General features: G+C 36.7%; 1 long non-coding RNA gene across 2 annotated transcripts in view; it reads left to right on the top strand.

The window, feature by feature from the left end:
* The first annotated feature begins 8,848 nt into the window (after positions 1–8,848).
* LOC148125797 (uncharacterized) overlaps positions 8,849–23,397 on the top strand; it is a 35,088-nt gene continuing 20,539 nt past the window's right edge. Inside the window, exons 1-4 of one of the 2 annotated variants that reach the window (XR_015743474.1) lie at positions 8,849–9,428; positions 9,895–9,984; positions 14,559–14,774; positions 18,381–18,466. This is a non-coding gene — a long non-coding RNA (uncharacterized LOC148125797). The remainder of the gene's footprint in view (positions 9,429–9,894; positions 9,985–14,558; positions 14,775–18,380; positions 18,467–23,397) is intronic. The other variant, XR_015743475.1, reaches the window with a different exon arrangement.

Here is a 23,397-nt window from a genome sequence, read left to right as displayed (position 1 = left end):
CTATTGACAACTCTTTGAAATAAGAATTTTGCATAGCATCTTGCCTTGCAGTCCTTTCTGAATTTACAATGTGAATAATATCTTAAAAAGAACTACTAAGGTTATAAAAAACTCTAGTCTATGGTTAATTTCTATCGGTGATCCTTAGTTTTGCACATTAGAACTGGTGCCTTCCTATCCCAATAATCTTTTGCCTATAATACTAGACAGATTCCCATGTCAATTGTGAGTAGGCTCTAGGAGATTTAGAAAAAAAAGGATTCTGTCCTACCTTTCTATCTTCAACAGTAGAAAACTGGAATTATTTTCTTCATCACTTGACCAGATTGTATAGATGATCAGATTACTAGATTGTTTTATGGTGTTTGTGTTATATATTTTTTGTTAATGAGTGTTACATTCATTCAAATCATATAGTAATGCTGTAGTAGATTATCAGTGTTTTCTCAATGAAATAGTCCTACCTAATTGATTTGTTAACTTGTCAACAATTAAATTGTTGCAGGTAATTTGCCTGGTTCAATGTATCTTGAACATTTCAAAAAGATATATAAATTATCAGAGGGAGAACTGATAATTATAATACATAGCAGTTCCAAGAAATGACATTATAGCATTTTCTGAGTAAATACAATTGACTAGCACTGTGTTCCCATTTCTTCTATTTTCACCCATTCATCATCATTTCTTTCTAATGTTCTTTTGCTGTTGAATTCCCAGCATAATTTTTCTAGTTCTGTTGCTTTATTCTTACTTTTCTGTTGATCCTCAAAATTGTATTTCCTTTCTTTGTACTGTATTAAAACTCTCTCATTTTTCTAAATGCTGTTCTCATATTTTCCAATCTATATCTCTCTGCCTTGACCTCTCTGATATCTCTGACATAGTTAACCATTCCCTCTTCCTTGACTTTTTTGACACGCTAGATATTTCTAATTCAGGTAGTGTTTTCTTCTGATTGTCTTTCCATATTTCCCCCTTTTTTACTGGAATTCCCAAGGATTTGTTCTTGCCTATCTTTAGCTCTTTTCTGCATATGGTTCTCAGTGTCCTCAACAACTCCTGTGATTTTCACAGCCCTCTATAATGGCAATCATATAGAGACACTCATTCCTTTGAAACTTCCTGCTTTCATCCAATTTCATCTAAGTACTTCTGTTCATTCTCATTTGAGCTTTACTACCTGCAGAATTTAACTGACACATTTTCTTTCTAAACCTTTTTATGTTCATAAATTCATAATGTCCTATAAGAACATCATCTTCCTTCCCAGAGCCTGGGAAAAATGTTGTATTTGTGTTTTGGTCATGTATTTAGTTCATCCTCTATAATATTATAACAATACAACCTTCTTTCATTAATTCCTTATCCAAACATATGGTCTCTATGTTGGTCATCTCTATTATCTTGGCTTGTTTTCCTCTCTGTTGCACTATCTCCACTTATCTCCACTATAACCTTTGTGACCCAAATCATTCATATTCTTTTTAGTCTGTAAACTTATACACTAATTTCCAGTCTAGTTCTGTATTAATCCCTTTCCTCTTTATGCCAAAGCTCCTTTTTGTGAGCTTTCTCTTTAGCTTTCTACTCTCGCATGATCTTTCTCTATCACTTCCACAATCTTTATATGTACAGAGAAGTTTCTTTCATCCCATTAAACCACACAAATGTATAAAAATGCTCTTCAGAAGCTTCTGTGATGATTTTGGAACAATATTTTCAGATCCTATTAGAGCCAAGCTAAATGCAAACAACTAAAATCAGGACCATTTTTTCAAATATTCTTTTTTGCTTCTTAAACTCTTTTGATTCTCTTATGTCAATTTTAGATATCAAATCTCTTGAGCTATAAACCTGTGCTGTTTAAATTGCTATGTAGCACCACTATCGTAAAACAAATATGACCTTTATTGATGATAAGTTTCATAAAGTTCCATTAAAAAAACTATTTGTACTGAAAGTCATCTGTTGTCTAAAGACATCTGATACAAGTGAATATTTATAGCTCAGGGTTGAACTTGGTGTTCTCTGAGCTTGGTGGTTTTCTTGCAGACATTTTATTACTAAACTAGATAGTATCATTTTGATGTTAATGAATGATATTAGGATGATGTAAGCTAGTTTGGTAATGAAATGTTTGCAAGAACACCATCAAGCTCAGAGAACACCAAGGACCCAATTAAAGATATGTATCAGAAGGCTATACCAACAAATTCCTCTTCACCTCAACCTGTCATAGTTAGAAAAGGATAACTTTCCCTGTCAGGGTTTCTGATACCACTCCCAGAACTTGTAGCTAAAAATGAAATTAAACCAGCAGGCAAAAAGCGAGGTTTTCTGCACTTAAGCAATATCCTGCCTTGTTTCTGGTGACAGTTGGTTTTCTGGTTCTTATAGAAAATGAAATGTTTAGGTTGACTTTGCACTTCCTGTGTATGTGGGGTTTCTTCTTGTCTGAAGATATATTTCTCAGAATCCGCTTTCACCCACCACCCAGGAATGTTTAGAAATGTTTATTTGTCTGCGTATGTATCAGCATGTCCCTGACATATGGACTCGTGTTTGTAAGTTTAACTAAGTTTAAGTAAACTTTTAGTCTGAAGCTGATAAGGGTCTGGTGAAAGTGATCAATGAAAGGGATGCTTTAAGCACTAAATTGGAATTGTTGCACCTCACATTTTCTCTTTAAATAATGCTACATTTAATTTTTAAGTATCAGTTACAGAGCTGCAATATACATTTAACAACCAATTGCAACTGGAACAGAATGTTATGCTTGAAAGGATTAATCCTAGTAAGTAAAACCTTCAGGAAAATATTTTCACAGTTATAAATTTAAAGCAGAATACTGAATGGGTTTACGTTGCAAAAGACCTCTGGATAAATTGAAATGTTTGATAAGCTTGTAGTAGTGGCAAAGTATGTGTATTTTATTTTCGTACTATAATACCCACCTTCTTTTCAGTATCGCTAGAAAAGAAAAGAATGCACCAGCAACAATATCATTGACACTTATACCATTTTTGGAAAAAAAGTTATTCTTACTACTCTCTGTAAGCCAGATATTCCAACAAAATGCTTGGCATGAAACACTCATTGTGAAATTAGCACTTAGCACTTAGCATTTTAGACTTATATACCACTTCATAATGCTTTACATCCCTCTCTAAGCGGTTTAGAGAGTCAGCATATTGCCCCCAAGAATCAGGATCCTCATTTCACTGACTTCAGAAGAATAGAAGGTTGAGTCAACCTTAAACTGGCAAAAATCGAACCTCGCAGTCAGCAGAATTAGCCTGCAGTACTGCATTCTAATCAATACACCAGCACCCAAGATGCTGAACTTTGGGCTAGTAGCAGTTTATACACTGACATGTAGTTGCAGAACTGCTTTATGAGTAGATATGAACGCCTGAAAAAAATTGGCCTCTTTTTTTCAAAATAACATTTTCACAGAACCCTAAGGATGCAGATTTTTTTTAAAGAATGAAACCACAACTGAAAAGATGCTGAACTTTGGGCTAGTAGCAGTTTATACACTGACATGTAGTTGCAGAACTGCTTTATGAGTAGATATGAACGCCTGAAAAAAATTGGCCTCTTTTTTTCAAAATAACATTTTCACAGAACCCTAAGGATGCAGATTTTTTTTTAAGAATGAAACCACAACTGAAAATATATATCTATATCTATATCTATATCTATATCTATATCTATATCTATATCTATATCTATATCTATATCTATCTATCTATCTATCTATCTATCTATCTATCTATCTATCTATCTATCTATCTATCTATCTATGGTATTCAGCTTTGTAGGGGTATTTTCCCATGTCATTATAGTTGTGCTTTTAAAGTTGTAGCAACGTTTTGGCAGAATCTCATCTGCCATTATCAGGCTTCTGTATTGTGTTTATCTGTGAGTCAGACTTTTTGAGATTCTGCCGAAACGTTGCTACAATTTTAAAAGCATAACTATAATGACGTGGGAAAATACCCAAACAAAGCTGAATACCATACATGTAAGTACCCATGAAAACTTAGGAATAGGATTCGAATCTTATGCGGGAGAAAACCCGAACAACCAAAGATCCACATACAAATACCCACGAGAACCTCAGAAAACACACACACACACACACACACACACACACACACACATATATATATATATATATATATATATATATATATATATATATATATATATGTTATGTCTCCTCTTGGAGATTCAAACGAATAAACACAAAGCAGCCGTTTCACAATCAAATCAAACTGAAGGTAAATAACAAGATAACGGCTGGCAAAAACTGTTAGAACTTCCCTTCAAAATTCAAACAAACAGAGATCTCTTTGCAGTAACGTCCTCATTCAAAATAGACATTTTGTTTCTGGCAAAAGGCACCAGCTCAGCTGTGTCCTTTTATACCCATTAAGGCAACGTGCTAATTAACTGGCTTGCCCTTCAGATTAACGTTTCCTGGTTCTGACGTCAATCCACGATTTAACAGTCATCAGATTCAAAACTCCTAACAGGTCCCGATCCTTCCAATCACAACATATATATATATATATATATATGTGGATCTTTGTTGTTGGATCTTTGGTTTTCTCCGCGTAAGATTCGCAGTATTTAGGCAACGTTTCGATGAAGTCTCATTCATCATCTTCAGGCTTCTGTCTCCGGCTCTGTGCTTCTCAGAGTAATGTGAGATTGCAGCTGCTTCCTCCTTTTAACTGCCAGTGGGGGTGGGACTTGATTGGGTGGGGGCTTGGCTGTGTTCTGATTGGGTGGGGGTGTGTTCTCATTGGTAGGGGTTTGGCTGTGTTCTGATTGGTTGGGGGTTAGCTGTGTTCTGATTGGTTGGAGGCGTGTTCTGTTCAGGTGGGGGCTTGGTTGTGCTCAGGTTAGTCTTAGTTGCTGGGGATTTGAGCTGGTGAGTTGTGATCTTGCTGTTTGGCTTGAGTTCGTGGTCCTTCTGCATCTTCATAGTGGGTGTCGGTTTGCTTCTTGTATGGCTCGGAGGGGTTTGAAGTGGGTAGTGATGCAGCTGCCGTGCAGCTTCTGGTCCATGGTCGTGTCTCATCTTCTGAGTGGGTGGGAGTCTGTTTTCTACATGGAAGTGTGGTGGTGGCATCTTGTGTGGCTCTCATGGGTGTGGGTCTGGTGTCCTTCTTCATGTTAGGTACTCGTCTGTTCATGAGGGCGGGTTTCCAAATGGCTGGAAGGCGGGAGGTGTCATCTCGTTTGTTCATGCTGTGTGGGCATTTTTCTATCTCTATGGCTTCTCTGATTATTCTGCTGTTGAAGTGTTCGGTTTTGGCGATAGTTCTGGTATTTTTAAAATCAATTTCATGTTCTGTGGCTTTGAGGTGTTGGACCAGGGAAGAGGTCGTTTCTTCTTTTTTGATTGAGTTCTTATGTTCTTCAATGCATGCACTTATTCTTCTCTTAGTTTGTCCAATGTATGTGGTAGGGCAGGCAGTGCAGGGGATTTCATATACTCCTTGGTTTTCTAATTCGATTTTGTCTTTGGGGTTTCTTAGGATGGTGGATATTTTTCTGTTTGTGCAGAATGCTGTTTTGATGTTGTGTTTTTGGAGGATCTTGCTAATTTTGTCTGTAGTGCCTTTTATATATGGGAGGAGGGCTTTGCCGTTTTCTTGTTCTCTGTCTTGGATTTTGGTTGGGGTTTCTTTTTGGATTAGGTGGGTAATCTTCTTTCTTTGGAATCCATTGGCTGCAAGTACGTTGGTGAGAGTGTGTAGTTCGGTTTTTTGGTGTTGTTCATCGGCTAAGCATTTTGTTCTGGAGATGAGTGTCTTGGCTACGGAATTGATCTGTGCTGGGTGGTGGTGTGAGAGTGCATGTAGATAGCGGTTAGTATGTGTTTTCTTCTGGTAGATGGTGTGTCCTAGGGAGCCATTGGATCTTTTGTATACCAAGACATCTAGGAAGGGAAGTTGGTTGTTGGCTTCTGTTTCCATGGTGAATTGTATTTTGGGGTGTAGGCTGTTGAGGTGTGTGAGGAAGTTGTTCAGTTTTTCTTTCCCATGTGGCCAGATTATGAAGGTGTCATCTACGTATCTGAGCCAGAGTTTGGGTTTGTGGTCGTATTTTTCTAGAGCTTGTGTTTCAAAGTGTTCCATGTAGAGGTTTGCAATGACAGGTGAGAGGGGTGATCCCATGGGTGCTCCTTCTATTTGTTTGTATTTTTGTCCATTGTAGGTGAAGTATGTATTGGATAGGCAGTGGTTGGTTAGATCTAGGATGTGCTTGGGGGGGTTGTATTTGTTTTGGATGGCTGTCAAGGCTTCTTTTATTGGCACTTGGGTGAAGAGGGATATGAAATCCCCTGCACTGCCTGCCCTACCACATACATTGGACAAACTAACAGAAGAATAAGTGCATGCATTGAAGAACATAAGAACTCAATCAAAAAAGAAGAAACGACCTCTTCCCTGGTCCAACACCTCAAAGCCACAGAACATGAAATTGATTTTAAAAATACCAGAACTATCGCCAAAACCGAACACTTCAACAGCAGAATAATCAGAGAAGCCATAGAGATAGAAAAATGCCCACACAGCATGAACAAACGAGATGACACCTCCCGCCTTCCAGCCATTTGGAAACCCGCCCTCATGAACAGACGAGTACCTAACATGAAGAAGGACACCAGACCCACACCCATGAGAGCCACACAAGATGCCACCAGCACACTTCCATGTAGAAAACAGACCCACACCCACTCAGAAGATGAGACACGACCACGGACCAGAAGCCACACTGCAGCTTCATCACTACCCACTTCATACCCCTCCGAGCCATACATGAAGCAAACCGACACCCACTATGAAGATGCAGCACGACCAGCACGAAGCCAAACAGCAAGATCACAGCTCACCAACTCAAATCCCCCAGCAACTAAGACCAACCTGAGCACAACCAAGCCCCCACCTGAACAGAGCACGCCTCCAGCCAATCAGAACACGGCCAACCCCCCAACCAATCAGAACACAGCCAAGCCCCCACCCAATCAAGTCACACCCCCACTAGCAGTTAAAAGGAAGAAGCAGCTGCAATCTCACATCACTCTGAGAAGCACAGAGCTGAAGAAAGAAGCCTGAAGATGATGAATGAGACTTCATCGAAACGTTGCCTAGATACTTTGAATCTTATGCGGGAGAAAACCCGAACAACCAAAGATCCACATACAAAGACCCGCAAGAACCTCAGAAAACATCTATCTATCTATCTATCTATCTATCATCTATCTATCTATCTATCTATCTATCTATCTATCTATCTATCTATCTATCTATATATATATATATATATATATATATATATATATATATATATATATATATATATATATATATATATATATATATATATATATATTCTAATATATATATATTCCTAATATATATATATTCCTAATATATATATATTCCTAATATATATATATTCCTAATATATATATATTCCAGGTTCGAGTGATGAGGAGGGTTTGGCATTGGGATTTGAGCCTGCTTTAATGGGAGATGCAGACATGAGCCAGGAGGATGAGGAAGTGTCGGAATCACCATCCTCTCCAGAACCTTCCTCATCAATTATGCCTCAGGTGTCAGCAGATGATCGACAGAATGTGCCGGAGTCCTTGGGTGATGATCAAGCCAATGAATGTTGGGTAGATGTAAGGACTAGACATAGGCTGATACGTCAAGCACAAATTGAAAGGAAACGTCAAATCAGGGACTGAGTAGAGAGACTGACACGCCCCTTTAAGGAATATAAGGAGGCGTGTTAGCTTGGAATTCCCATTCGGGTCAAACTTTGTTATTTACGTTCGCAGTTTGGAAAAAGTTTTCTGTTTGCTGCTCGGCTCTGATTTATAGTGCTGCTCGTTATCTGGATTTGCAGACAGCGTCTGGGAAAGCTGCCAACGACGACTTCAGCCAGAGGAAAGTTAACTCTATTGTTCCTGATATTGTCTGTTCGTGTTTTTTCCTTTGGACATTTGGACTCTCACCTTGTGGCCACAGGTGAAACAGAATATATATATATATATATATATGTGTGTGTGTGTGTGTGTGTGTGTGTGTGTGTGTGTGTGTGTGTGAAAGGCATGTTGAAGTCATTTAATTGGTTCAGTATTAATGTGTCTAGTTACAATATTCTTTATTATGACTGATGGATTCAGCCAATAAAATGCAATCCATGAATATTCCCAAATATTATACATGCACAATGCATTTCAAATGAGTTGTATAAGCAGTAACAAATTGGAGAAACGCGCTAAACTTGGAAAGTTATTTGCTTCAGTTCCAAAGGGATGATTGTTTGAGCTACCATATGTTTGCTCTGAAATGCATGTTTATCTTTTCCTTAAGGCAGCTTTTTTTTACATATATGCATATATTTAAGTCCTTGTTTACTTTTTAATGATTTTATCCTCCTGCTTATTCCATGCAACAGAGTTCAATGCTTTCAATAGATCAGCCTGAATTGTTCTGGAATTTGAGTGTTGATGTTTGCCTACAGGATGTGTTTTCAAGTCCATATGTAAGAAAATGTAAATATGTAATGTTTAATTATGAAGGGGACAAACACTTGTACAAATGTTTTCTCCTAGGCTATACTTCAATAGGAAGAGAAAATCCCCAGTTTGTTTTGAGATCTGGATATAATACTGAAAAGTGTCAATATTTGAGTTATGGGCTGGAAAGAAAAAATAAAATAAGCGATCAGTTCATTGAACTGAAAAGATTTGCACATTATATAGCTGATTTCTATGCTCAAGTAAGGGTTAATTTCCAGAATCTTTAGCAAGGATCATCTCAGTTAGAGAATAATAATAATAATTATCAAAATCCACGGTTTTGGAGGGTCCCTAAATTGATGGCACCCTAGGCTCACCTAGGTAATAGGCATTATCCAGCTTTGACTCATTATTACATCCCAATGCCTACATGAGGAATAGACAGCTATGTTTTTCAACCTTGGCAACTTTGAAAAGTGTGGATCTTAGCTCAATCAATCATTCAGTTTGAATAGAGCTTGGAAGGGACTTTGGAGGTCTTCTGGTCCAGACCATTGCTCAAGCAGGAGATCCTACACCATTTCAGACACGTGATTGTTCAGTCTCTTCTTAAAAACCTCCAGTGACAAAGCACCCACAACTTCTGATGGCAAGCTGTTCCATTGGTTAATTGTCCTCACTGTCAGCAACTCCCAGAATACCCTAGAAACTTTGGGAGTTAAAAGCCATCAATCTTAAATTAGCCAAAGTTAAGAAACACTATCTGTTCATTTGAGAAAACTGATCATCTCCTTTCTGAATTGAAACATTAGTGCTTCTTTGCCCAGGTTGCTACATAGCACAGATGAAGGAGGCACAATTCTCTACCCCAGTAAGTACCATGGATCAGCATTTAGAACAGCCTCGATGCTGCTACAACTTCTAAGATAAGGAAAGCAGAAATGTAAATGAATTCTGTTGTGAATTTCCTGGGAGGCTATCCAAAAGGAGATGGCATTAATGATATGTGAAACTCTAGTTTTCTCTCTTCTTTCTCTCTCTCAAAAAAAATCAAACTAAATCTATAGAGGGACCATGGGAGAATTGTACTATTTTAAATAGATGGGAGTGGTCAAAGGACATTTCCATTTTCAGTAACTTTTAAAATCCTAATATCTGTTGTAAATTATTTGCGCGTTGGCTTCTTTCTCTCCCTGCAGCATATTTTAAAGTTTAACGAACATGAAAGAAATCTCTTGGCTTTTAAAAAATTAAATATAATCTTTAATCTTCAGATTTATAACCATCAATCTTCAGATTTACTATATATTTTATTTCTTATTTTAAATTTTTTTTAGGAAAATGTTAGACCAGAGATTATATTATAACAGGAGACAATAGAATAATGAAGACTATTGTGGCGGAGTATTGCATACCAGAAATTACTAGTAAATGGATTCTCCACACACACCCTTATCATCTCTCCAGATCTGTCAGAAGAACTTCTGTCTTATCTTGCACAGTTTACATTATATTTATGATGTACTTATTTTTAATCATTATCAGTATGTTAAATATATATGAAATAAAGCTATTTTGATCCTACCACATCACCATTCAATCTTTGAGTAGTTTGAGTAAAAAAGAGGTTTTAGCAAACTCCCTATCTATTCCTACTGCTGATTGCCCAGAGACAAGAAAGGAAAAAAATTGATATATTTGGAAACACGCAGAGCGCAACTTTAGAAACATAGGAAGCATAACATGAAAATAAATGGTAGAATGTATATTTTTGTCAAAGGCAAGTTAAAGCAGATCTGGTTTTTAAGCCCGTAATGATAAATTGGAAAGAAAAGATGTTCTTGTATAGCCACTTAAATGCAAGATAACAAAGAAACTTGCAGAAATGTCAAGGGGAAAGTGCTTATCAAATTGTGATTACAATATCAGTTGTGTTTCTTGAAAAGAGGAATCGTTGTTTTTTGGTATAGTCAGAAAAATGACATTCTAGCTCTTGCTTCCATCCTTTCTCTCCACTGATAATAGCTTTGCAATGTTTTCCCGATGAAAGTTATTTAGTATAATGAAACTCAGGAATTTCAGGAATGTGAAAAAATATGGTTTCAAAATCTGACTTTGAGTGAAATAATCACACAGAACAAGAGCTAGCATATAGATCAAGTTTAAGTCTACCTTCATTGAATAATTTTGGCCATCACTATTATTCAGTGCAACATATACCACAAAGCTATTGTGGGAAAGATTGAAAGAGTGAATAGTACATAGTGACAGTACCACCAGCTCCTGAAAGAAAGATGAAATGTAATTAACACAATACACACACAAAGTAGACAATTTCAGTGATTAAAAACCAATGCAACATTAAATTGATGCAGGCATCCATATACTAATATGTATTATACATGTTAGCCTCACATCACTCAGTTCAAATACTGAATTATAATTGGGGAGCTGTTATAATTTGAATGACACCATCTACTACATACGATTCCCTCCTTCAATCTTTCCAACAACAGTTTTGTGATATATGTTGGACTGAGTGATAGTGATGGCCATAGTCATTCAATAAAGGTAAATATAAACTTGATTTATCTGTATAAGGGGTGTCAAACTCGCAGGCACTGGCCATGCCCAGCCCTGGTTTATCAAAGGAGAAAAAAGTCGCAATACGTCACATGATGACAATGTGACAATGAGAGTTTGACACCCCGATCTATATGCTAGCTCACAGTCTTAACGATTAGAGTAATACTGGTTTATAATCCAGGGTACCTTCTGAAATGTCCATATTAGCTGTAATAGAGAGTTATAAGTTTTGAAGGTCAAAACACTTATTTTAAAATTAATTATTTGTGCAGTATTTTGTAATGTTTCTACAGATCTTGCACTAGGTCAAATCTATTTTCTGACTTACTGCTGCCTGAAAGATTCTTTGCGGACCTGCCTTTTTGGTAAACATTACATCATCCTTTCAGGTCTTAAATCTCCTACTTCAGAACAAGAATCAACTAGTTTCCAGGGGCACTAGCAATTTCACATAAAGTTAAAAGCTTTTTTCTAAACTAAGATGCACAAATGTCTACTACACTTTAAATGCATTCATTCAGCACATAGTGATAAAAAAATGAAGACTTGTAAAGACAGCTTTGGTTAATAAATAATGCAAAGTTATTTTCATTATTATTCTTGTTAATGTACAAATTCATCTGAAGAATGGTGAATGCAAAAGGTAGGGAAAAGATAGATTTAAGATTTAATGGTTCCTTTTGCTTTCTTACCACTATCATTTTCACATATTACAAGCACAACGGAATGATATTTATCCTTATACAAAACCCTAAGAAGCTCAAAAGCAATGCACTAATCTTGGAAGTGAAATGGAAATGGGAGTTGAGTTTATTCTTTCACTATTACTTAGAATGGCCATATGCCTTTATTTTTAATGGTCCTTTACATGAAAGATTTTAAAAAAGACTTCTTTCAGTTATGTTCAGGTGCAAAATAAAGAATCTTAAGAAGGATTTTGAAAAGATCTAGTAATAGCATATTAACACTCAACATGGGTAAAGTATGGTTGGGTTTTTCAAGTACAGGTAGCCTTCAACTTATAACAGTTCACTTAATGACCGTTCAAAGTTACAATGGCACTGAAAAAAGTGACTTATGACTGTTTTCCATACTTATGACTGTTAAAGCATCCCTATGGTCATTTGATCAAAATTCAGATGTTTGGAGCTGACTCAACTGACTCATATTTATGTTGTGATGTGGTCACCTTTTGTGGCTTTCTGACAAGGAAAGTCAATGGGGAAGTCAGATTCACTTAACAGCCATGTTATTAACAACTGCTATGATTCACTTAACAACTCTGGCAAGGAAGGTTGTAAACTGAGGCCAAACTCACTTAATAATTGTCTCACTTAGCAACAGAAATTTTGTGCTTCATTGTGGATGTAAGTCAAGGATTACCTTTTTGTTTGATAGCCAAATAAAACTTAAGGGCTTCCTTAACTCTTATATCTTGCTGCACATGGCTTCTTACTAAAATTGAATGTTACTATTAACCTCACCCCATTCCTAAGAGGTCTGTAAGGGGTGTACATAAGTGCATTATCTTGCCTACCGTCCCTGTCCTATTGTCCCATTTATTCGTACCTATTTCCTGTATTCTTACTCATGTTTATACTTATATCTATTATCTTGTAAGCAATTGGCAAATAAATAAAATAAATAAATAAATAAATTAGAAGTTTTGGTATGGGCAGTATAACAGGTAGAACATGCAAAACTCGGGGCAAGCTTAAATTTATGTCTGCTGAAACAAGGCATGTATAAGATAATTTGTTTTTAAAATGTGCATTAAACTAACTGAAATCTACAAAGGATATGCATAATTACATGGGGTTAATATCAAACTGCCTAGAAACCAGTTATTTTCAGATAGCCTTGGGTCTTGCACGTAACACACCCAATTGTTCCTCCTTGTAGTCAAAATAGTACATCTGATTATATAGGTTGTGTGTGCAGCCATAATTCATTTTCAAAAAATAATGTGCTTTACTCAAATGTTATGTTTCCAGGTGCAGAATTCTTTTTCCTATCCCTATTTTTATTCATAAGGTATTTCAGAGAGGGGCAAAAGATTTAGTTCAGTTGGCGGTGCTTCTAAAAAAATCTATGAAAAAATCTATCTATCTATCTTCCAATCAATCACTTCCCCTTTTCATAAAAAAATAAACATTGATGCCAATAACAATTGACCATATGAATCTTATTCATTCAAAATATGTGTGATTGAAGAATTAAAATGGTAGTCCTGAGAAACCAAAAAATATTCCCATATATTATATGTATATTAGCAACTAAGATGATTAAAGGCCTGGAAATTAAAACATATGAAGAATGGTTGCAAGAACTGAATATGGCTAGTCTAGAGAAAAGAAGGACTGGGGTGACATCAGAGCAGTATTTCAATATTTGAGGGGCTGCCACATAGAAAAGGGGCACTTATTATTATTTTTCCAAAGCACCAGAGGGCAGGACAAGAAACAATGAACCTAATCATGGAGAGAAGCAATCTGGAATTAATGAGAAACTTCCTTATTGTAAGATCAACTGACGACTGGAATAGTTTGCCTTCAGAAGTGCTTCATCACTGGATGTTTTAAGAGACTGAGCAGCCATTTATCTGAAATGGTATAGAACAGGGCTGTTGTCACAGCTGCATCATGTGATGTATCAGGAGTTTCCCCCACTTTGCTAAACTGGGTATGGGTGTGGCCAGCCTGTGACGCATCTGGCCCATGGGCCAGGAGTTTGACAGCCCTGATATAGAGTCTCTTCTTTGAACAGGAGTTGGAATAGGACCTCTGAGGTCCCTTCCAGATCTTGTTCTGTTCTGTTCTATTCACATCAAAGCACACAAACATTAGATTTAAAGATACAGCCTCCACTTCGGGATTCTTCCTTTTTATTTTATTTATATATTTATTTTTGCTTTTCTTCTTTGAAAAATGACCTTGAAACAATTGTGGACATTTCCTGCTATAAACTTTCTGTTTTACTTATGTTAGTCTATAAAAGGCATTTCTCCCATGAAATGTGGCCAACATTCTCCCTTGTATGAGACAGACCAACACCACAGAGTGTAGAAAATTAGTGAGCTTTGGTGGTAATCCAAGTAGCATCATTTGTTTACAGCATCCTACAACAAAGTTTATTTTGGTTTCCCAAAGACATCTAAGTTCAATTTTTTTAAAGCTGTGCCATGTTATATTGTTTAATAAAACAAGTACATTGAACTATTTAGTTTACAGTCAAGTCAGCACTATTGCAAGATGCAGTTAGATAATACAGTCTTGACCTAGGTCAGTGTCTCTGATACCCAGCAATACAAATTCTGATTCTAATTGCAAAGCAAATTAATGTGGAAAAAATAAGAATATGTACAGCCATTTCCTCTAAATTTCGCTGCTCCATTTTTCTGCCCCTGTTATTATAGTTGTTTTCAGAGAAATCAAGCAAAGTTTGTGGGAGACAAATTATTGCCAAAAGAGATCACTTCTAAGAAAAGATGTTTTTCTGGCTTCAAGGACCTGTCCTCAAATTTCCTAAAGTTTTGCATGCATGGCTGCTAGCCTGCTGAATTAACACATCTAATCTCAAGGCTGAGGCTTGGTTTGTTCAGACAGAAACTGAAGAGACAATATTCACAGAGGTCAGTGCAACTATTTTATGCTGGAACAATTTGCTTTGGTTTAAAATAGGAAAAACATCTCAGAATCACATTAAAAAGCTATCAAACTTCACTTGTGTTCATGCTCATGTTAAAAAAAAATATAATTTAGAAATAAACTATGCATTGTTTGGAGAATGAGAAGTCCAAAAAAATCCTCTTTTCCCCTTATACATTTCTTATTCAATAGATTATAGAAGATTTTGATTGGCTAACAAGAGGATGGGCTGTAGAAGATTTGGGCAAATTAAATAGTAAAGAGAATGTGTCTCCTTTACTTTAATAGTTGTCTAGAAGACAGAATCAGTAAACAACTATGTGGGACTACCTTTTCTCTTCTTGGTTTGTGATGTGCCATCCAAGGAAAGAAAATCGAGAATCTTATATCTTGAGTAGACATGACTGTGAACAGAGTGATGTTGAGTGATTGTAACATGGGGAGGAGGTAAAAAAGCTGATTTGTTGTTGGGTATCCCTAGAAGTAAATAAATTGTATCTGTAAAGACACAAGGTTATCAGTAGATAGAAACATATTATTATTACCATACCATATCTGGGCTGCAGAAAATTCAGAAGACTACTAGGCAGCGACAAAGAGATTTTGAGTATCTAACTCTTTCTTCACATCTAGTAAGTGCATAAATTTTGTATGGAGAGTTTTTTTTAAAAAAAGTCAAAACTCTTCCTCCTACTGTGATAGCATGCCTAATAGACCACAGGATTATAGAAGGAGCAGAAAGACAATTAAGGGAGGAAATAGATCTATTATAGAAGATATTTTTTAACAAGAACTTGAGCAGATTCAAAGTAATTCTGCTTTAATTAAGCTAGGCAAAGGATGTGCGGGAAAATTACTTTGTTATGTTTTCAAGACTAAATGACATTATCTATTTTCATAAAAATCCAACTGTTTTTTTAAAATCTCCTCTTGATATCTACCCTGTCAATTTAACCTGGTTGCACTTAATCATGGTATAAACATGCTATGACATGGTGGAATCTCTGTGGATAATGTGTGTGTGTGTGTGTGTGTGTGTGTGTGTGTTTATTTGGTCCACTGAATTAAAATGGGTTCACATCTTGCAATGAAGAAAGCAGGAGGCAACATATGAACACCAGAAACCTTCCCTAGAATTAGATCAAGTACTCACCCTTTCCTAAATGAGTATAATAAATCATTGACTACATTGTTTATAAAGACTGCATTCAGATGAATTTAATCAGCAGCAATAGGTTAAATAGGAGATATTTCCTATCATTTCAGGCAACCTAGGTTATCTATATTCTTAATATCTGGATAAGTTGCCCAAAGTGTCATGACCAAACAAAAGAGGACGTATGAATGGAAATAATTAAGAATGGAACAAATTTTCCATAGAGAATCAGTAGTAACCTGACCGGGAACTAGGGGACAAAAAGACTTTAACACTGCATGGAAGTCTCTATCCTATGACAATAAGATATTTCTTTGCTTTGTCACATCTTTTTTCCTTAATAGTTCTTTGACAGGACTCTGAGAGATATTCATTCAAATTAATGCTGTATTTCTTTCCTCTAGACTCTTAGTTCTTTAGTTTTGTTGTTCTTGTTTCTTGGAAATCCAGTGACTGAGTTCACTTGGAGGGTAATTAGGTAACACCAACTTTTGCAGCCTTTCTTCATGTTCAACAGATCAATTAGAGTAGACCTAGTGAAGATTAGGAAAACCATTCATCAGCCTTTGAATAATGCAGATACCAATACCAACACAAGCTGTTGTTGCACTGTAGGAGGTCAGGGCAACTGTGATTTGCTTAAAGTCAGCCCACTGAAGTGAAGAGTGTCCAGCAGGGTTCATTAATTTGATAACTCAGAAAATGGGAGTGAATGAGTTGGATATGACTTGGACTAACTAGACCTGAGTCATCAAATTCTTCTCTCCAGATCAGTGATAAGGTTTGCAATTCTTGAGGAATCATATTCACAGTACATATTTTTAGTTTTAAAAAACCCTTAATTTAAAAACATTTAAATAACTGATGGGACATGTGCTGTCCAGTCAGTGTATGGGAACTGGATAGTTAGGTAGCAATTGTGAGTTGTCCCCTAGCCGCCTCTGCAGATATCTTGTAACCCTCCTTCGGACAAGGAGCCTCAACGTAACACAGAAGCATGCAGGGCTCCTCGGTAGACTGACAAACTGCAACCAAAACCAAGGATGAGTGTCAACTGCACAGCACTGTGCACCGACTCACCATGCTCTCGTTCGTGTCTTCCCATCTGTTTAACCAAAGTGTACCCTGAAGGATGCCCTGAAGATGCCATGAAAATGTATGTGCGGATAGACACTCAAAGCACCTGCACCCTGGCCAGACCTGCATTCTTCGACCTTTTTGAGGTGCGAAGGACGAATTTCCCTTCACTGTATCAACGTGCCATGGACCAAGAAGCACAGCAGGGAGGAGAGCTACTGGATTCTGCATCGAGTCATTGGATGGAAGTTCCCAATTCCCACTACTGCCTGTATTTGAATGAGATGGGGTACCGAACAACCGCAGTCAGATTGCAACACCTGAGATCATAAGTAGCATGCCTCACCTACAGCACCTGGCTCATCACTTTCCCACTCTAGATACGGTGGCTGAGATCCTATTCTTGCTGGGAAATAATGCCCCATGTGCCTTTCTCTTCTCCGAGTCAGTCAGTGGCCCTGTAGATGGCCCAGTGGCCATCAAATCTCCACTAGGATGGGGGATCTTAGGAATTGTCAGTGATGATCGGATGTAGGCTCCAATCCAGGCAAATGCTTTAGCACCACCCATTCCAACTTTCTGATGCCCTTTAGCACCATCAAAAACAGAAGAATCATATTCCAGCCTAAAAGGCCACCAGTGATCACTACACTTTTGCTAGGACACCCTAAATGGATGCCAACAACCACCAGACATCTACTAAGACGCTCTACACGGGCATATGCCTCCACAGCTTTCCAACAGCTTCCCGATGCCCTTTGACACAGTGGAAGCAAGAGTCCTGTTCCAACCTTAAAAGTCCACCAGAAGTAACCTCTAGACTTTCACGATTGGCACCAAGCTTTCCTGTCAACCCTAAAAGGCCACCAGAGGTGACCAGCAGACTTGCACCTAGAGGCCGAACTTGAAGATTGAACCTTAAGCTTTCCATGCTTTGCTTTGTTTGATGCTTTATGGCTACTGTTTTTCTTACTTATCTAGCTAACTGTTTATCTTAGTTATATAGTTATCTGCTATTCAGTTAGTATTACTGTCTACTGCTTATCTTAGTTTATAGTTAATTTTTTTTCTTCTTTTAATAGTGGAATTTACAATTCCAGATGGGGAGTGTGCTGTCCAGCCAGTGTATGGTAATTGGATAGTTAGGTAGCAATTGTGAGCTGTCACCTTAAGGGAATGCATCATGGTAAATGTAATTAAGGTATCCTGGGAAATGTAGTCCATATCACGTGACCACATCTGTAATCCTGATTGGTCACTAAATTGACCCTCGAGGGGTTGGGGGAAGTTTTCCTCATTCTTGCCTGAACTCATGGACTCGTGGTAACTCTTCTACTTCTATCGCTACAACATGAAGGAAAAAGGATAGAAGATAAATCATCTTTTTACCTACAAAACAGATATACAAAGGATTGGTCATTAAAGAAGAACTTCATCATAAAAGTGAGTTATGAGGATACCTGATGAACCAATAAAAGTACTTTGTTATGGATGTTTTGTTGAGTTATCTATCTGCATCTGTACAGGATACAGAATAGGACGTGTCATTTATCATTGAAAGTTTTTTTTTCAAAGAGATGTAACACAATCTTGCAACATTCCTTTTAACTTACACAGTTATGGTGTCACTATAGTAATTTGCTTAATAAAAGTAACGAGAAGGCCCAGTTTTAGATAGCCTTTGGAAATTCAGAGAACTATTTTTTTTAAAAAAATGTCATTTTTATAAAAAAAGAATTAACCAGGAGGCATCGTTTATCTTGTCATTGTGGAAAGGTGTCTTTCCAAGTAACCTGAACGTCTTCCTTAGATGGACTACTTATGATATTATAGCTTGGAAAATAGCCATTGACACACAGGGTAAAAATATTTTATTTTATAGGAAACTTTTGGAATGTGCTTTCTGCATAGGTGTAATCTATTTTAAGGGACAGTCAATTGAAAATAGAGTTAAGCAGTGGCTCAGATCTTCCTATTTCATCTTTTATTTCCTTCCTTCCTTCCTTCCTTCCTTCCTTCCTTCCTTCCTTCCTTCCTTCCTTCTTCCTTAGAGTCTAAACATACCGTCTTAGTGAACATGACCTAAAATAAGCAGGCTGAAATTCTGCTTTATTTTAACCATTTTGTAACCAACTATCCTTACACAAAAATCCAATTTTATTTTTCAATTCATGGATTTACAAAATAAATGCATTTTATTCAATCAATAATCCTTACTCTGGCTATGTAAGATTCCAAGAACTGCTTGTTTAGACATGCTTATACTAGGGGAAAATTACTACATGGTTTCAAATCAGACCTAAGATATAGATGAGGAACTGGAAGCCTTCCAAATTCTGCTCAACTGCATCTTCCAATATCTCTTCTGTTGTCCACATTACTTCAAAAAACAAAAACAAAAAAACACCCTGTATTAGGAGTCAGCAACCTGTATATCAGGACCTAATTTCTTCCATTTCTCTAATTTCTAATTGAAATCCATCAGGCAAAAGAAAACAAGGATACAGAGAAACCAAAAGATGGGTATAACTATCCACAAGATAAAGAGGCTTGTTTAAAAGAAAGGATTCCATATTTCTATCCTATGAAGGACAGACTAAAAGTATTTTCCATCCCTGAGAGGCTGTAACAGCATATAGTCAGCCCCTGTCACTGAAGTTCTTTTTTCTGGAACATTCGTATCAGGAAAGCAAAACACAGAAGAATCTTACTAATTAAGTTAATTGTGTCAAAAAGACAGGGTTTTACATGACCTTATCATTAATAGAGGGCATTTCTTCTTATTAAGTGTTGTACCTTATGATTCTTGATGAATGTATTTTTTCTTTTATGTACACTGAGGGTATTTGTACCAAGACAAATTCCCTGTGAGTCCAATCACACTTGGCCAATAAAGAATTCTATTCTATTCTATTCTATTCTATTCTATTCTATTCTATTCTATTCTATTCTATTCTATTCTATTCTATTCTGACAAGGATCCATGCCTGAACTTGGAAGTATTAGTTTTTCTGGACAACCTCTTTTCTGCCTGTACATCTTTTACATTCAACCAACCATCTACACAAGAATTTACATTGTTCGTATACTGAAAAGAGAATCAACTCTCTCTCTCCCTTCCTCCCTCTCTCTCTCCCTCCCTCCCTCCCTCCCCCCTCTCTCCCTCCCCCTCCTCTCCCTCCCCTGTCTCTCCCCTCTCTCCCTTTCTTTCTCTCATTTTTTATATAATATATAACATATAATATATAATTCAGGGATAGATGAGAAATCCCTGAACCGGAACCCATCTCTGATTAATGCTTTACATACAATCTATTGCAAACTTCTACTAAAAAGCCAATTTAAAAGAAATGGAACATGTTTTAAATAAAAATTAAAGCCATCTTGGTCTTTAGACTGAGGAGAAATAAAATGTTTGTCATATGGTGGAAATATGTTAAACTTCAAAGAAGGAACTAGAAATGTTAAAGATGGCAACAAGTTTCTGATTTTTCTGAGGTTTCAATGTTATGCCAGCTTTAACATTATGAAAGATTAATATGTCATTCTATTGGATAGTTAAGGGGGAAGGGAATAAAAAGTTTTCAATTTTTCCCATAACATTGGATCATTCTTTGGAAGGATAGCTCCTAACTAAAATTGCATTGCTGGAGCTTAATGCATGCCTCTATTTAACTTAATCAACCTATTTTATATTCTTTTTCCTAAGGGAACCACTTTCTTATGGATAGTTAAGGGAGAAGGGAATTAAATACTGGATAGTTAAGGAGGAAGGGAATGAAAAGTTTTCAATTTTCCCCATAACGTTGGATCATTCTTTGGAAGGATAGCTCCTTACTAAAATTGCAAAGCTGGAGATTAATGCATGCCTCCATTTAATTTAATCAACCTACTTTATATTCTTTTTCCTAAGGGAACCACTTTCTTTGAGGTGAAGCCCCACCCTAACACTTTATGAAGTGGAATGTGTGTGGCCTCCACAGTAGGAAATCAAGCCTCAAGGTAGATTGTGTTGCTTCCACTATATGAAACAGCCTTAAAGCAGAACAGGCAAGCTGTTTTGCTCTTTTACCTTCTCCTACTGTTTTTATGCTTTTCAAAAAGCATAATATATAGCATAATAATAAGCATAATATATAGCATAATAATAAGCATAATATATAGCATAATAATAAGCATAATAAGCATAATAATATATTAGGCAGTTGAAATGACAACTGTCATGCACAAAAAGAACGTACTTGTAGACTAAAAACCAGGAACAGAGGTTTCTATGTTTGAGTGGAGCAGATATAAAAAAGAAAGAAGAAGAAATACATAACAATAAAAAGTAAGAGCTCTCATTTTCTTGTAATATAATATCCTAGTTTTACTGTACTCTGACAATCCATTTTAAATATCCTCAGAGCATAATAAGAGCTGCCAGGTGAATAAACAATGATTTTAATATAAAAATAGGATAATGACATTTTCTTGGTTTAATTCAATTCTCCCTCTCCTTCTCCCTTTCTTCTTCTCCTCCATTTTCTTTTTTAAATTCTCCTACTAATGAAAACCCAAAAATGTTGCATTTGCACTGAAAAAGGATGAAGTTGAGAAAATGATTTCTGAAGGTCCTGTATTGTATGGTAAGTTATAAAGACACATGGAGTTCATATGTCTGACTGTAACACATAGCTAATCTAGATCAGATGAAATGTTACTTAAATAGCCACCAAAGATTTCTTCCTTGGCCAAAATGAAGCACCCAACTGCATCAGAACCTTTGTGCTTTATTAACTTGCAGGCAAATACAATGAACATTGAAATAGTCTAAATTAATTTAAGAAAATGACTACAAATAATTAGATTTAGGTTACAGTGGGAACTCATGTCTTTCGAGTTAGCATTTATTTTAAGACTCTCAACAGGTTTCAGTGATATATTATAGATATTTGATCAAAGAGCTCTGGTGCCACACTGGGTAGACAGTAGTATTGCAGGCTAATTCTGCCAACTGCCAAGAATTCGATTTTCACTGACTCAAGGTCAATTCAGCCTTCCATACTTCTGAGATCGGTAAAATGAGGACCCAGATTTTGTGTGTGTGTGGGGCGGGCAATATGCTGATGTTGTAAACCTCTTAGAGACTGCTGTAAAGCACTATGAAGTGGTATATAAATCTAAGTGGTATTGCTATTGTTATCAAACTGGGTTCAGTTGTGCACATATTAATGAATCAGTAGAAGGGCCTGAATTACTTATATGCAAGGAAAGCATGGGGGATGGAAGTAGGAGTTGAAGTACTAAACAGAATTCTTCTTCTCTGCAACATTTTGTTGCAAAATTCTGCTTCTTTTTAATAGTCTTTTTTCATAAACACACCCCAATCCAGATAACAGATAATCAGAATTGGAAGGGACCTTGTAGATCATCTAGTCCAACCACCCCACCCCACCGCCCAAGCAGGAGACCCTACACCATTTCTGACAAATGACAGTCCAATTACTTCTTGAAAGTATCAAGTGATGATGCTCCCACAACTTCCGAGGGCAAGCTGTGCCATTGGTTGATGGTTCTCACTGTCAAAAAGTTTCTCCTTATTTCCAGGTTAAATCTCTCCTTGTTCAGTTTTCATTATTCCTTGTCTGGTCTTCATGCTTTGGAAAATAGCTTGATCTCTTCCATTTTGTGGCAGCTCCTCAAATATTGGAACACTGCTATGTCTCCCCTGGTCTTTCTCTTCACTAGACTAGCCATGCCCAGTTCCTGTAACTGTTCTTCATCCATTTTAGTTTAAGTTGTTTGTTCTCAACACCTTGTTATTATAGTTGTGAAGTTTTCCCCACCCTAGTTTTCCATTTCCTTTTTGGGGATTACTACTACTATCCCACACATATTTTCCACATAGTATCAACCCATCCCTAATTCAGCTTTTAGTCAGGCCTACGGCTATCTAAATTTTCCACTCTTCCTCTTTGTTTCTTTTGAAAGAAAGAAAAATATGCTATGCTATATATCAAATTTTGATATAAATATAAGCTTGGAGTTTCATTACTTTCCATTGATTGGCTTAAATCCAAGAAACAAACTGCACACTATACAGGCAAAGTGATGGCAGGAAACTGAGCATAGATAGATCAAATCTGCTGTATGTCTTTGCTTGTGCCATTATCTCCTGATCAGAATTTCTCTTGCTTCTAATGCACTCATAACACACAGTATTTAAAGATTGTAAGAGGAGAAGAGAATGTTTCTTTAAATGCTCCCTTCAGACACATATCTAATTCTCCTTGTCCTGTATGCTTCGTTATTATGCTCTTCCCTCGTGGCATTTTATCTTTTCAACAGAGGTTCTAGTACAAAGGACCATACAGAGAAACTCCGCATTTTAA

Source organism: Pseudonaja textilis, chromosome 4 (genome assembly GCF_049901715.1).
Source record: "Pseudonaja textilis isolate UNSWEBS1 chromosome 4, rPseTex1.2, whole genome shotgun sequence".
NCBI lineage: Eukaryota > Metazoa > Chordata > Lepidosauria > Squamata > Elapidae > Pseudonaja > Pseudonaja textilis.
This window is presented reverse-complemented; position numbering and strand designations above follow the sequence as displayed.